Below are 12,487 nucleotides of genomic sequence, written 5' to 3' on the forward strand. Positions count from 1 at the left end.
CTTGCCTCTCTCAAACTATTTTCAGCTACTTCAAGCCACAGTCGTGCTGTCAAGAAGAATATCAGGTAAGGAATTCCCAATGTAATGACAGAAACAAACGGTTTTGCCCTTTGGTATTGATATCTTCCACTGTCAGAAAGATTTGCTCTTTGCGCTGTGGTTGTCTTGTCTATATTTAGCTGTGATAGTTTTTAATTCTTATTGTCTCTGTATCTTATCATGTCTATTTTGTCTGCTACTCATTAAAAATGCAAAGGACCCGAATAATCAAGACTGGTGATTTACAGGTCACTCTAACTGTGCGCTGGAGAAAAATGCTTATTAAGAGACATTCACCTTGAATGCATTTGGCTAATCTCTCAGCTGCCATGTCCTTCTGCAAGAAATATACTTCAGTAAGGAACTTCAGTACATTTCCATATTACATTACGTTATTACGAGGCTGGAAAATTATGATGAATTTTCCAGCCTCGACCATGACCCCCTTGTGATGAAACTATTGTCACTTTTCAAAATGTGGGCAGAGCAGGCCGGTACTGTTGTAAAAAACGCCAAAAGTCAACATACAGGGAGGAAAAAATCTATAGTGGATTTTTTTGTGGAAATGCTAGGTATTTCACACTTTTCATTGCAAAATTTAAAGTCTTTGACAAAAAGCAGCATTAATTCAGAAACACAATAACCATTAGAACTGATCTGAAAATGCACAACATGATCTGAAATCTGTGCAGGATTCTTCTATTTGGTATGACAAATCTGCTACAGATATAAGTGCTTAGAGTCAATCAGCTGGATTGTCCATGGGCAAACTTGGCACTTGCCAAACTACTGTGTAAGTCACTCAGGCTAAGGAATCTGGCATCTCTGCAAGGGCCCTTGGGTTGAGTCCATAAAGCTGGTGTTGGCCAGAGAAGCTAGTAAAGGGAAAATGTGAATATGTTAGGTCAAAAAGAAGAGGAAAATTACAAAATCAAACCCTATAGATTAGTTTGAGGATACTGATGTCAGAGAGTGTAGTCAGACAGGGTAAAACAATTTCAAGTAGATGATGGTACTCCAAGTATCCCATATATTAGATATGAACATCTCAGCACTGCAGTCATGCTGCTTTACCACTTATGCTCTGTATCATACATGCTTCTCCTATATGCAGTCTGTATATCTGAAAAAGTTTTAAGTCACTGATCCATATCTTAAATATATTGGATTGCATATAAACATCTCCCCAGTTTCTCTACAAGTGCCTAGTTCTTCATATCTAGTCCAAGGGTCAATTTGAGAAGGGTAGCCAAGGGATGATCATCGGAATAAATCAGCAACAAATCCAAGGCAGGCGTCAATCCAATTAAAAGCACACCAGGGTACTATAGCACTACAACAACCAGATCTGGAAGAAAGTTACATGGAGATTTAAATTGGGCACCATGGGACTGAGCCCATCTTGATATTGAATCACTGGCTGGCTCCAGTGACAATGCCTGCCAGTAGGACCAGAAAAAACAGCAGTCGCTTTATTAAGATTACTGTCTGTGTAGCTTACATGCACATCTGTATCCAGGTATACATTTATGCCCTGATTCACCCTTTGTGTTGTTTAAATCACTTTTGTTTTTCATCTAGTTGTATTCATTGCCATTTTTGCGACAAATCTCTGCCAGCACACAGCGTTCACAGACCACTCCCGGCGATTCTGTGGCTTCCACTAACGTCATGGCAGCAGAACAGCCTCTTTTCTTTTGCTCTACTCTGTTGATGGGACGTGACTGCCAATGTCATGCTGATTGACAGCCGACTTCCTGCTGCTTAACTGTGGGAATTCAGCTGTCAATTAGAATGACATTGGCAGTCACTCTCATTGACCGAACAACTTAAAAGAGGAAAAGCTGTTCTTTTGACATGGCGCCACTGGGAATCTGGTAGGAGCAGTCAGTGACTACTCTGAGCCAGCACCAGATAGAACAGGCAGGTTGTTAGAAACTACATACCTATTAGTCAATACAACGAAACAAAAGAGACATGCAGATATGCAAGGATCAACATAACAAATTAACAAATTTTTTTATTTAAAGTTTTCCAAACCACATAAATCACAATTTAAAAACATTTAAAACCCAAAAAGCACAAAATATACCCAAAAACAAAATATGGGGAGAGAATAGAAAGCATGGGTCCGAACCATCATATTACCTCATCACCAGTATAATATATGATATCTCCTATAAAAGATTGGTACCCAATATAGATACAGAAAGTGCAAAGTGCAGTCCCTGTAGCAGCCTATGAGGGCAAAAAAAGGTAACCTAGACACAAAAAGAGCAATTAATACCGTAATAATAAAAGCATCATAGCTGAGGTCATCACAATTGCTCAATGTGCAAAATACCTCTCCAGAAAGGTTTAGAATAAACATAAGTATAGTTACTACTTTACCCCTGATGAAGTCACTGAGGTGACGACACGCGTTGGGTGGGTTACATGGGAGTCGGTCCCCGACCATTCATTTCTCCAGCGATATGCATGGTGTGAGCATATTCATTTGGTGCTTATTCTAAACCTTTCTGGAGAGGTATTTTGCACATTGAGCAATGGTGATGACCTCAGCTATGATGCTTTTATTATTACGGCATTAATTGCTTGGGTACCAATCTTCTATAGGTGATATCATATATTATACTGCTGATTAGGTAATATGATGGTCCGGACCCATGCTTTCCATTCTCTCCCCATATTTTGTTTTTTGGGTATATTTTGTGCTTTGTGGGCTTTAAATGTTTTTAAATTGTGATTTGTGTGGTTTGAAAAACTTTGGATAAATAAAATTTGTTAATTTTTTAGGTTGATCCTTGCATATATGCATGACTCTTTTGTTTCGTTGTATTGTCTAGTTTTCGACATGCTGCAGGTTAAGCACATAGAATACTGTTGTGGATGGTGCCCTCTAATTGTTAGTGTTTTGTTACATATCTATTAGTCTTTTGGCTCATAGTAAAAGAAAATATAGTTCTGCATAACTCCTTTATTGCATTCTCCCTCTGGGAGCCCAGTATTTTATTTTAGCTATGAAGAAGAATTCTATACAAAGATGTACACATTATGTAAAATAAAACTTTTCTTGATATGATAGCTCATATACTCATGTCAGCACCTCATTCACAGGACTGTTAACTTTGTCCGTAAAGGCTTAATGGATAGAAAACGTCTGAGGAAAGAACTTGAAAAGCTTCTGTAAGTAAGGCTGAATTCTGTATTCTGTTAATTGCATATAATATAAAGTGATGACATATTGTTAGGAAGGTAGATGAAAAAATGAAGCTAGAAGGGGATACAACCTAAATTCTATTTATTCTTAGGATCATTGGGGACCCAGAGGACCAATCCCCCTCCACTGATCATAAAGCGATGGAAATTGCTACCAATATGTCATTACTTTTTAAATTCGAAATATCCCTTAAGCCGGTTAACGACCTATGACAGCATTATGTTATTGTTATGTACTTAACTCACTCATATAAGGGGAAAGGAATAATAAAGCGTACAACACAGAGAAGCTGCAGGCACACCCTACTTTTCCCTGTACAGACTAGATCCTAACCACACAACCAAAACCAGCACCTCGGACCTGGCTCCCTAAAAGGCCATATGTGAAAACACACCAAAACACACAGCAGAAATACAAATGGTGTTTGACTAGCAGGGAAAATCCCTTCAGCGAAGAGCTGGAACTCCGAAGCACCCCGAGAGGAAAGCAATACCACTGCGACGACCAGGACCCTGGGACTCCGCACTCCCCCCGTTAAATCCAGTACTCCTGGACTGGGAAAAGAAAACAACAGTTACAGGTTAGCAAAAGACATACAAATTTTTGAAATGGTATAAAACAAGTTAATACTATTTCTAAGCTTCCCTTTATGGGAGGTGAGGACACTTGAACGTTGCATTAACTTATTTACATTGTAAATCCACTTCTAGGAACAATCTAATAAAACAGTACATAGTACATTAACTAACTACACAAGGTGATGACCCTTATGGGTATACTATCTCAAATTTTCTCGTCCAACCCCCGCGGGTTACTTTATTCTCTTCATTTTATCAAAAGTGCATCAGGATATTAGCTACCTAAAACACGATCCTATCTAAAGTGAAATCTCAACTCTCATCACTATTAACTATATTAACTCTTTAATATATATTCTAGCAAACTGCAACGACTAAAAATTCCCTTTAAGGGTTCCAACAATATTCAAGTCTCTGTTGTGAATTCTGCTCTTGGGTTCCCTCCAGTGGTTGTAGGTGGGAATGCAGTTGTCTCTGAGTCGCAGTCCTGGCCAGGTGTATCTGATGATTACAATTTTGACTGGGATATTTAGGTGTGCAGGATCCTTTAGCCCTTGCCAGTTGTCAATGTTCCTTGTGAAGTGTTGGATCACTTTCTGGCTTCTACTGCTTGCTGCCAAATTCAGCAAAGATAAGTGTTTGGTTTTTGTATCTGTGGCACACTGCTGTGTGCTTGTTTCAGTTTTATTCCTGCTCTGATTGTAGGATTCACTGGAGTTGCAGATTTACGCTCCTACATCTTTAGTTAGATGTAGGAAGTTTTTGTATAATCTGCTGTGGATGTTTTTGAAGGGTTTTTATACTGACCGCACAGAACTCTGTCCTATCCTGTCCTATCTAGCTAGAAGAGGCCTCCTGTGCTAAATCCTGTTTTTCTGCCTCTGTATGTTTTTTCCTCTCCGACTCACCACCAATATTTGTGGGGGGCTGTCTATCCTTTGGGGATTTTCTCTGAGGCAAGATAGTATTCCTATTTCCATCTTTAGGGGTATATAGTCCTCCGGCTGTGACGAGGTGTCTAGGTGTGTTAGGTACACTCCACGGCTACTTCTAGTTGCATTGTTAAGTTCAGGATTGCGGTCAGTATAGTGGCCACCTTCTCCAGTGAAAGTTCTCATGCAGCTCCAAGGTCACCGAATCATAACAGTACAACTGGCCCAGAATGAGTTAAATGCATCTCAGAAGAAGGGAAGGAAGCTCTTGAACCATTTTTTTCTCCAGTCTGTTTTGTGTTCTCTTCCCTCTTAATATCTGGGTGGCTGAGGAGCCTGGTGCAAGCATGAATGTTCAGGAATTAGCTTCTCGTGTAGACCAGCTTGCTGTTAAGGTGCAAGGTATTTCTGATTATATTGTTTAGACTCCTGCTTTAGAACCGAAGATTCCTACTCCTGATTTGTTTTCTGGTGACAGGTCTAAATTTTTGATTTTCAAAAACAACTGTAAACTGTTTTTTGCCCTGAGACCTCGATCCTCTGGTGATTCCATTCAGCAGGTGAAAATCGTAATCTCCCTGCTGCGTGGCGACCTGCAGGATTGGGCGTTTTCCCTGGAATCTGGGAATCCGGCTTTGCTTAATATTGACTCCTTTTTTCAGGCTTTAGGATTATTTATATGATGAGCCTAATTCTGTGGATCAAGCTGAGAAGACCTTGTTGGCCCTGTCTCAGGGTCAAGAGGCGGCCGAATTGCATTGTCAGAAATTCAGAAAATGGTCTGTGTTGACTAAATGGAATAATGATGCTTTGGCGGCAATTTTCAGAAGGGGGCTTTCTGAATCCGTTAAAGATGTTATGGTGGGGTTTCCCACGCCTTCCGGTCTGAGTGATTCTATGTCTCTGGCCATTCAGATTGACCGACGCCTGCGGGAGCGCAGAACTGTGCACGCTGTGGCGTTAGAGCAAATTCCTGAGCCTATGCAATGTGATAGAATTCTGTCTAGAATGGAACGACAAGGTTTCAGACATCAAAATAGGTTGTGTTATTATTGTGGCGATGCTTTTCATGTCATTTCTGTCTGCCCTAAGCGGACAAAGAGGATCGCCAGTTCAATTACCATCAGTACTGTACAACCTAAATTTTTGTTTTCTGTGTCCTTGATCTGCTCATTGTCGTCATTTTCTGTCATGGCGTTTGTGGATTCAGGCGCCTCCATGAATTTAATGGATTTTGAGTTTGCCAAGCGTTGTGGTTTTCCCTTGCAGCCTTTGCAGAACCCTATTCCTTTAAGGGGCATTGATGCTACACCCTTGGCTAAAAATAAGCCCCAGTTTTGGACACAGGTAACCATGCGCATGGCGCCAGCCCATCAGGAAGATTGTCGATTTCTGGTGTTGCATAACTTGCATGATGTTATAGTGCTGGGTTTTCCGTGGTTGCAGGTACATAATCCTGTGTTGGACTGGAAGTCCATGTCTGTGACTAGTTGGGGTTGTCAGGGGGTTCATAATGATGTTCCTTTGATGTCAATCTCCTCTTCTTCACCTTCTGAAATTCCAGAGTTTTTGTCTGATTTTCAGGATGTATTCGATGAGCCCAAGTCCAGTTTCCTTCCACCGCTCAGGGAATGCGATTGTGCTATTGACTTGATTCCAGGCTGTAAGTTTCCTAAGGGTCGACTTTTCAACCTATCTGTGCCTGAACATACCGCCATGCGGAGCTATATTAAGGAGTCTTTGGAGAAAGGGCATATTCGACCATCTTCTTCACCGTTGGGAGCGGGGTTCTTTTTTGTTGCTAAAAAAGATGGTTACTTGAGACCCTGTATAGATTATCGCCTCTTGAATAAAATCACGGTCAAGTTTCAATACCCTTTACCTTTGCTTTCTGATTTGTTTGCTAGGATTAAGGGAGCTAGATGGTTTACGAAGATTGACCTTCGGGGGGCATATTATCTGGTTCGTATTAAGCAGGGTGATGAATGGAAAACTGCGTTTAACACACCTGAAGGCCATTTTGAATACCTTGTGATGCAATTCGGACTCTCTAATGCTCCATCTGTTTTTCAGTCCTTCATGCATGATATCTTCCGGACTTATCTTGATAAATTCTTGATTGTATATTTGGACGATATTTTGATTTTTTCCGATGATTGGGAGTCTCATGTGCAACAGGTCAGGATGATATTTCAGATCCTTCGTGACAATGCCCTGTTTGTGAAAGGGTCTAAGTGTCTCTTTGGGGTGCAGAAAGTCTCTTTTTTGGGCTTCATTTTTTCTCCCTCGTCTATAGAGACGGATCCAGTTAAGGTTCAGGCCATTCATGATTGGATTCAGCCCACATCCGTGAAGAGCCTTCAGAAATTTTTGGGTTTTGCAAATTTTTATCGCCGTTTCATTGCTAATTTTTCCAGCGTGGTTAAACCCTTGACCGATTTGACGAAGAAAGGCGCTGATGTGGCGAATTGGTCCTCTGCGGCTGTCTCTGCCTTTCAGGAGCTTAAACGTAGGATTTACTTCTGCTCCAGTGTTGCGCCAACCGGATGTTTCTCTTCCGTTTCAGGTTGAGGTTGACGCTTCTGAGATTGGGGCAGGGGCCGTTTTGTCTCAGAGGGATCCTGTTGGTTCCTTAATGAAACCGTGCGCCTTCTTTTCTGTAAGTTTTCGCCTGCTGAACGCAATTATGATGTCGGCAATCGGGAGTTGTTGGCTATGAAGTGGGCATTTGAGGAGTGGCGACATTGGCTTGAGGGAGCTAAGCGTCGTATTGTGGTCTTGACCGATCATAAGAATTTGATTTACCTCGAGTCTGCTAAATGGCTGAATCCTAGACAGGCTCGATGGTCCTTGTTTTTTTCCCGATTTGATTTCGTGGTCTCGTACCTTCCGGGTTCTAAGAATATTAAGGCTGATGCCCTCTCTAGAAGTTTTTTGCCTGATTCTCCTGAGGTCTTAGAGCCGGTCGGTATTCTGAAAGAGGGGTTGGTCCTTTCTGCCATTTCCCCTGATTTACGACGGGTTCTTCAGGAATTTCAGGCTGACAAACCTGACCGTTGTCCTGTGGGGAATTGTTTGTTCCTGACAGATGGACTAGTAGAGTGATTTCTGAGGTTCACTGTTCCATGTTAACTTGTCATCCTGGCATTTTTGGCACCAGAGATTTGGTTGGTAGGTCCTTTTGGTGGCCTTCATTGTCACGTGATGTGCGTTCTTTTGTGCAGTCCTGTGGGACTTGTGCGCTGGCCAAGCCTTGTTGTTCCCGTGCTAGTGGGTTGCTTTTGCCATTGCCAGTCCCTGAGAGGCCCTGGACGCATATTTCGATGGATTTTATTTCTGATCTTCCGGTCTCCCAGAAGATGTCTGTTATCTGGGTTGTTTGTGACCGGTTCTCTAAGATGGTTCATTTGGTGCCCTTGCCTAAATTGCCTTCCTCTTCAGATTTGGTTCCTTTGTTCTTTCAGCATGTGGTTCGTTTGCATGGTATTCCAGAGAATATTGTGTCCGACAGAGGTTCCCAGTTTGTTTCTAGGTTTTGGCAGGCCTTTTGTGCTAGTCTGGGCATTGATTTGTCTTTTTCTTCTGCATTTCATTCTCAGACAAATGGCCAGACCGAGCGAACTAATCAGACCTTGGAGACTTATTTGAGATGCTTTGTGTCTGCTGATCAGGATGATTGGGTGGCCTTCTTGCCATTGGCAGAGTTTGCCCTTAATAATCGGGCTAGTTCTGCTACCTTGGTTTCGCCTTTCTTTTGTAATTTTGGTTTTCATCCTCGTTTTTCTTCTGGGCAGGTTGAGCCTTCTGACTGTCCTGGTGTGGATTCTGTGGTGGACAGGTTGCAGCAGATTTGGGCTCATGTGGTGGACAAGTTGGTGTTGTCTCAAGAGGAGGCTCAACGTTTTGCTAATCGACGTCGGTGTGCTGGTTCCTGGCTTCGGGTTGGGGATCTGGTCTGGTTGTCTTCCCGTCATGTTCCTATGAAGGTTTCTTCTCCTAAGTTTAAGCCTCGGTTTATTGGTCCTTATAGGATTTCTGAGATTATTAATCCGGTGTCTTTTCGACTGGCGCTTCCGGCCTCTTTTGCTATCCATAATGTCTTCCATAGATCTTTGTTGCGGAAATATGTGGAGCCCGTTGTTCCCTCTGTTGATCCTCTGGCCCCTGTGTTGGTTGATGGGGAGTTGGAATATGTTGTTGAGAAGATTTTGGATTCCCGTTTTTCGAGGCGGAAGCTTCAGTACCTGGTCAAATGGAAGGGTTATGGCCAGGAGGATAATTCTTGGGTTTTTGCCTATGATGTCCCTGCTGCTGATTTGGTCTGTGCCTTTCATCTGGCTCGTCCTGATCATCCTGGGGGCCCTGGTGAGGGTTCGGTGACCCCTCCTCAAGGGGTGGTTACTGTTGTGAATTCTGCTCTTGGGTTCCCTCCAGTGGTTGTAGGTGGGAATGCAGTTGTCTCTGAGTCGCAGTCCTGGCCAGGTGTATCTGATGATTACAATTTTGACTGGGATATTTAGGTGTGCAGGATCCTTTAGCCCTTGCCAGTTGTAAATGTTCCTTGTGAAGTTTTCGATCACTTTCTGGCTTCTCCTGCTTGCTGCCAAATTCAGCAAAGATAAGTGTTTGGTTTTTGTATCTGTGGCACACTGCTGTGTGCTTGTTTCAGTTTTATTCCTGCTCTGATTGTAGGATTCACTGGAGTTGCAGATTTACGCTCCTACATCTTTAGTTAGATGTAGGAAGTTTTTGTATATTCTGCTGTGGATGTTTTTGAAGGGTTTTTATACTGACCGCACAGAACTCTGTCCTATCCTGTCCTATCTAGCTAGAAGTGGCCTCCTGTGCTAAATCCTGTTTTTCTGCCTGTGTATGTTTTTTCCTCTCCAACTCACCGCCAATATTTGTGGGGGGCTGTCTATCCTTTGGGGATTTTCTCTGAGGCAAGATAGTATTCCTATTTCCATCTTTAGGGGTATTTAGTCCTCCGGCTGTGACGAGGTGTCTAGGTGTGTTAGGTACACTCCACGGCTACTTCTAGTTGCGCTGTTAAGTTCAGGATTGCGGTCAGTATAGTGGCCAACTTCTCCAGTGAAAGTTCTCATGCAGCTTCAAGGTCACCGAATCATAACAAGTCTCTTTTAATGAGGTAGTGCAAAGTATCAATCATATTAATATTCAAGTCAATTAAAACTTTAGAAACAGCAGCAGCGATGCGAGGGACCCGTCATTAACCCTCAACATTGGCTTTGGGCGGGCTATAAGGCGTGTATCCTGACCTGGAATCCTGCCACGCCAAACAGGTTTTTCTTGAGGTCTCTGGAAAACAAAACACTTTCTAGCAATATTAGAAACAGTCTCTTTAGAAGCAGTCTCTTTCTTTAAAAGCTTCTTTTTGTTAAACCAGTAGGAAGCACCTTTAAGAAGGTGGAAACTAATTACAACAATGTTCTGATCATGCACAGTTCATGATTCCCAGTTCGTTAAGGCAACTTGTGCAAAACTTAGGATCCTCTTAAAACTGAGGACCCCTTTAAGGAATAACCCTGGCCGGGTTCAATAAACTTTAGCAGCAAGAAATTAACAGTGAACTATTTACCATCATTTTGCAAGTTTTCCTGTGGTTTACTGGGGTAGCACGGGTAATGGCAATCCCTTAGGGTACGGGCGGCTACCAGGTGCTACATAGGGTGCGTCTGCACTCCTGACGGGGGTTTGGGTGCCTACTCACCTCCGTTCCACAACAGCTTTGGTGCAGGTGATGGTTGGCCCAGTGCCTACTGCAGTCTCCGTAGTGGTGATGGTACACACCATGGTTTTAGTGGTGGTGCAGGCAGGGGTGACAATGGGAGTGGTGGTGATTGCAGCGGCTTTAGCACAAGAGGGCGCTGTTACTGCATGAGGAGGCACGGCTGATGTCTTGCTGCTAGGCAGCTTGGGCATGGAGTCCTTGCACTTGTGTACATTTAGAGCGTACCACCCTTTTGCGCCAAAGTGCCTGGTGTATGTGACGTGATCTCCAGGGTAAAGATCCCTTTCTGGGTGTCCTTCCCAAAGGTGGGACTCCACGTCCCTCCTGTTAATGAAGATTTCCGCATACAGTCCCTGCTCTTTTATGAAACCTCAGCCTCCTTTTAGCTTGAAGGTTACCACGATGCCCTGCTTAAGCGGGGTCTGGTTGACATAGCGGTCTTGTGGGCCTGGGCCTTGACCTGCAGATCCCTTTTATCAAAGGCTCTGCGCTGGGCCTGGTGTTCTTCCTCCTTTTCCTCCCATTGGCGGGTGAGCTGCCGCTGGCACTTGTCCCAGCTCAGGACCTCCAGGGTTTCTCCCTCACTCTCCTTCCTCCCAAGGATCCCCATGAGATCAGGTCCCAGATTGACCCTGCGGTAAACTGTCTTTTCCGCGTAGACCTCCCAGGTAGGTTGGTGGGTTGAATTGGGGCCTTTAAAAACTGCTCCATCCCCGTAGGCTGGTCCCATTGCCCCAGGTTTTGGATCCGGCTGGACCTGTAGGGAGGTGGAGCTGCAATGGGGCCTATCAACAGTTCATCGGCTACCGGGGCAGGGTTGGTGTCCTTACTGGCTGCGGTATCTCCGGTGCCGGTCTTCTCCGTCGGTGTTGGAGGCTATTGGACAGGGAGCGCCGCTGGCAGGTCTTCCGCGGGTGTCGTCTGACACGTGGCTTTGGTGCTCAGCTGCATCTGTAGGAGCTGGTCGATGAGCTCTTCCACCCTGGCCAGCAGGAATTCAGGGCCAACTGGTGATGCCTGGCTGCGGGGTCTTTCCAGGTGGCTGGGGGAGTCCTCCGCTTCCACCCCACACTCTTGTTCCGGGCTGCTGGCCATGGCGTCCTCCACGCTGCTCCCTGCGTCCTGGTCTCTTTCCCGCTCTCTCCTCCGGGGGCGGTTCCTTCTTCTTTGTCTCCTCCCGCCATTTAGGATCAGGAGACGGATCTCTGTTACTGGCGGACATGTCCTCAGGGTACAGAGATATTTGGACTGGGCGGCCATTATTTTTCACGCTTCTCAGTTAGTTCCCATCTACGATGGCAGGCCCTTCTTCTCCAGCGCTCCTCATGGTGCTGTAATTGTGGCGGTTTTGGTGGCAATTTTGGCAGTCTTTTTGCAATACACAGTCTTTCAATAAATCACAGTTCAGGCACAATTCTGGCACAGTCTTTAGGCGCACATGACCCAATTTTCAGGCTTTAGTAGATCCTTTTTTCATGACTCCAAGTTGGATCGCCCAGTCAGGGCAGCGGGGTACTCGGTACCGGGTCCGATGTTCACTGGGGGGATGTCACGGTGGCTGACCCGGTCCGTGGCCCTGGGACGTCCGTGTAAAAGGGAAAGGTCTTTAAAGGGATAGAGTTGATGTTCGTGACGCCACCTGTGGTACTTGGTCAGGGTGACCAACGCTGCTTTAAGGGGTCCGCTGGGGTGATGTTATGGCAGCTGGATGGTATACCTTCCCACAGGTGAAGTATGTCCCCAGGGCTTCCCTGTGTGTAGATAGTGGATGGTGAGAGGCACAGAGAAGAACAGGGACACAAGGTTGCAGTCTCTTTACCATTACTGAAGACTTCAGCATCCACTGTCCAGGGCACCAGATCACAGGGCAGGCATATTCCGGCCGGTTTGGAGGCAAGTCCAGAGTCCCCTTGTCCAGGTGGAAATCAGTAGCCTTCCCTTGCGCTGCGGTGGTGTAGTCCCTATC

At 44.6% G+C, this 12,487-nt stretch overlaps 1 long non-coding RNA gene across 1 annotated transcript in view; it reads left to right on the plus strand.

Moving 5' to 3' along the window:
- The first annotated feature begins 3,153 nt into the window (after positions 1-3,153).
- Positions 3,154-12,487, plus strand: part of LOC138645886 (uncharacterized) — a 58,048-nt gene continuing 48,714 nt past the window's right edge. Inside the window, exon 1 of the long non-coding RNA XR_011314794.1 lies at positions 3,154-3,225. This is a non-coding gene — a long non-coding RNA (uncharacterized lncRNA). The remainder of the gene's footprint in view (positions 3,226-12,487) is intronic.

Source organism: Ranitomeya imitator, chromosome 7 (assembly GCF_032444005.1).
Source record: "Ranitomeya imitator isolate aRanImi1 chromosome 7, aRanImi1.pri, whole genome shotgun sequence".
NCBI lineage: Eukaryota > Metazoa > Chordata > Amphibia > Anura > Dendrobatidae > Ranitomeya > Ranitomeya imitator.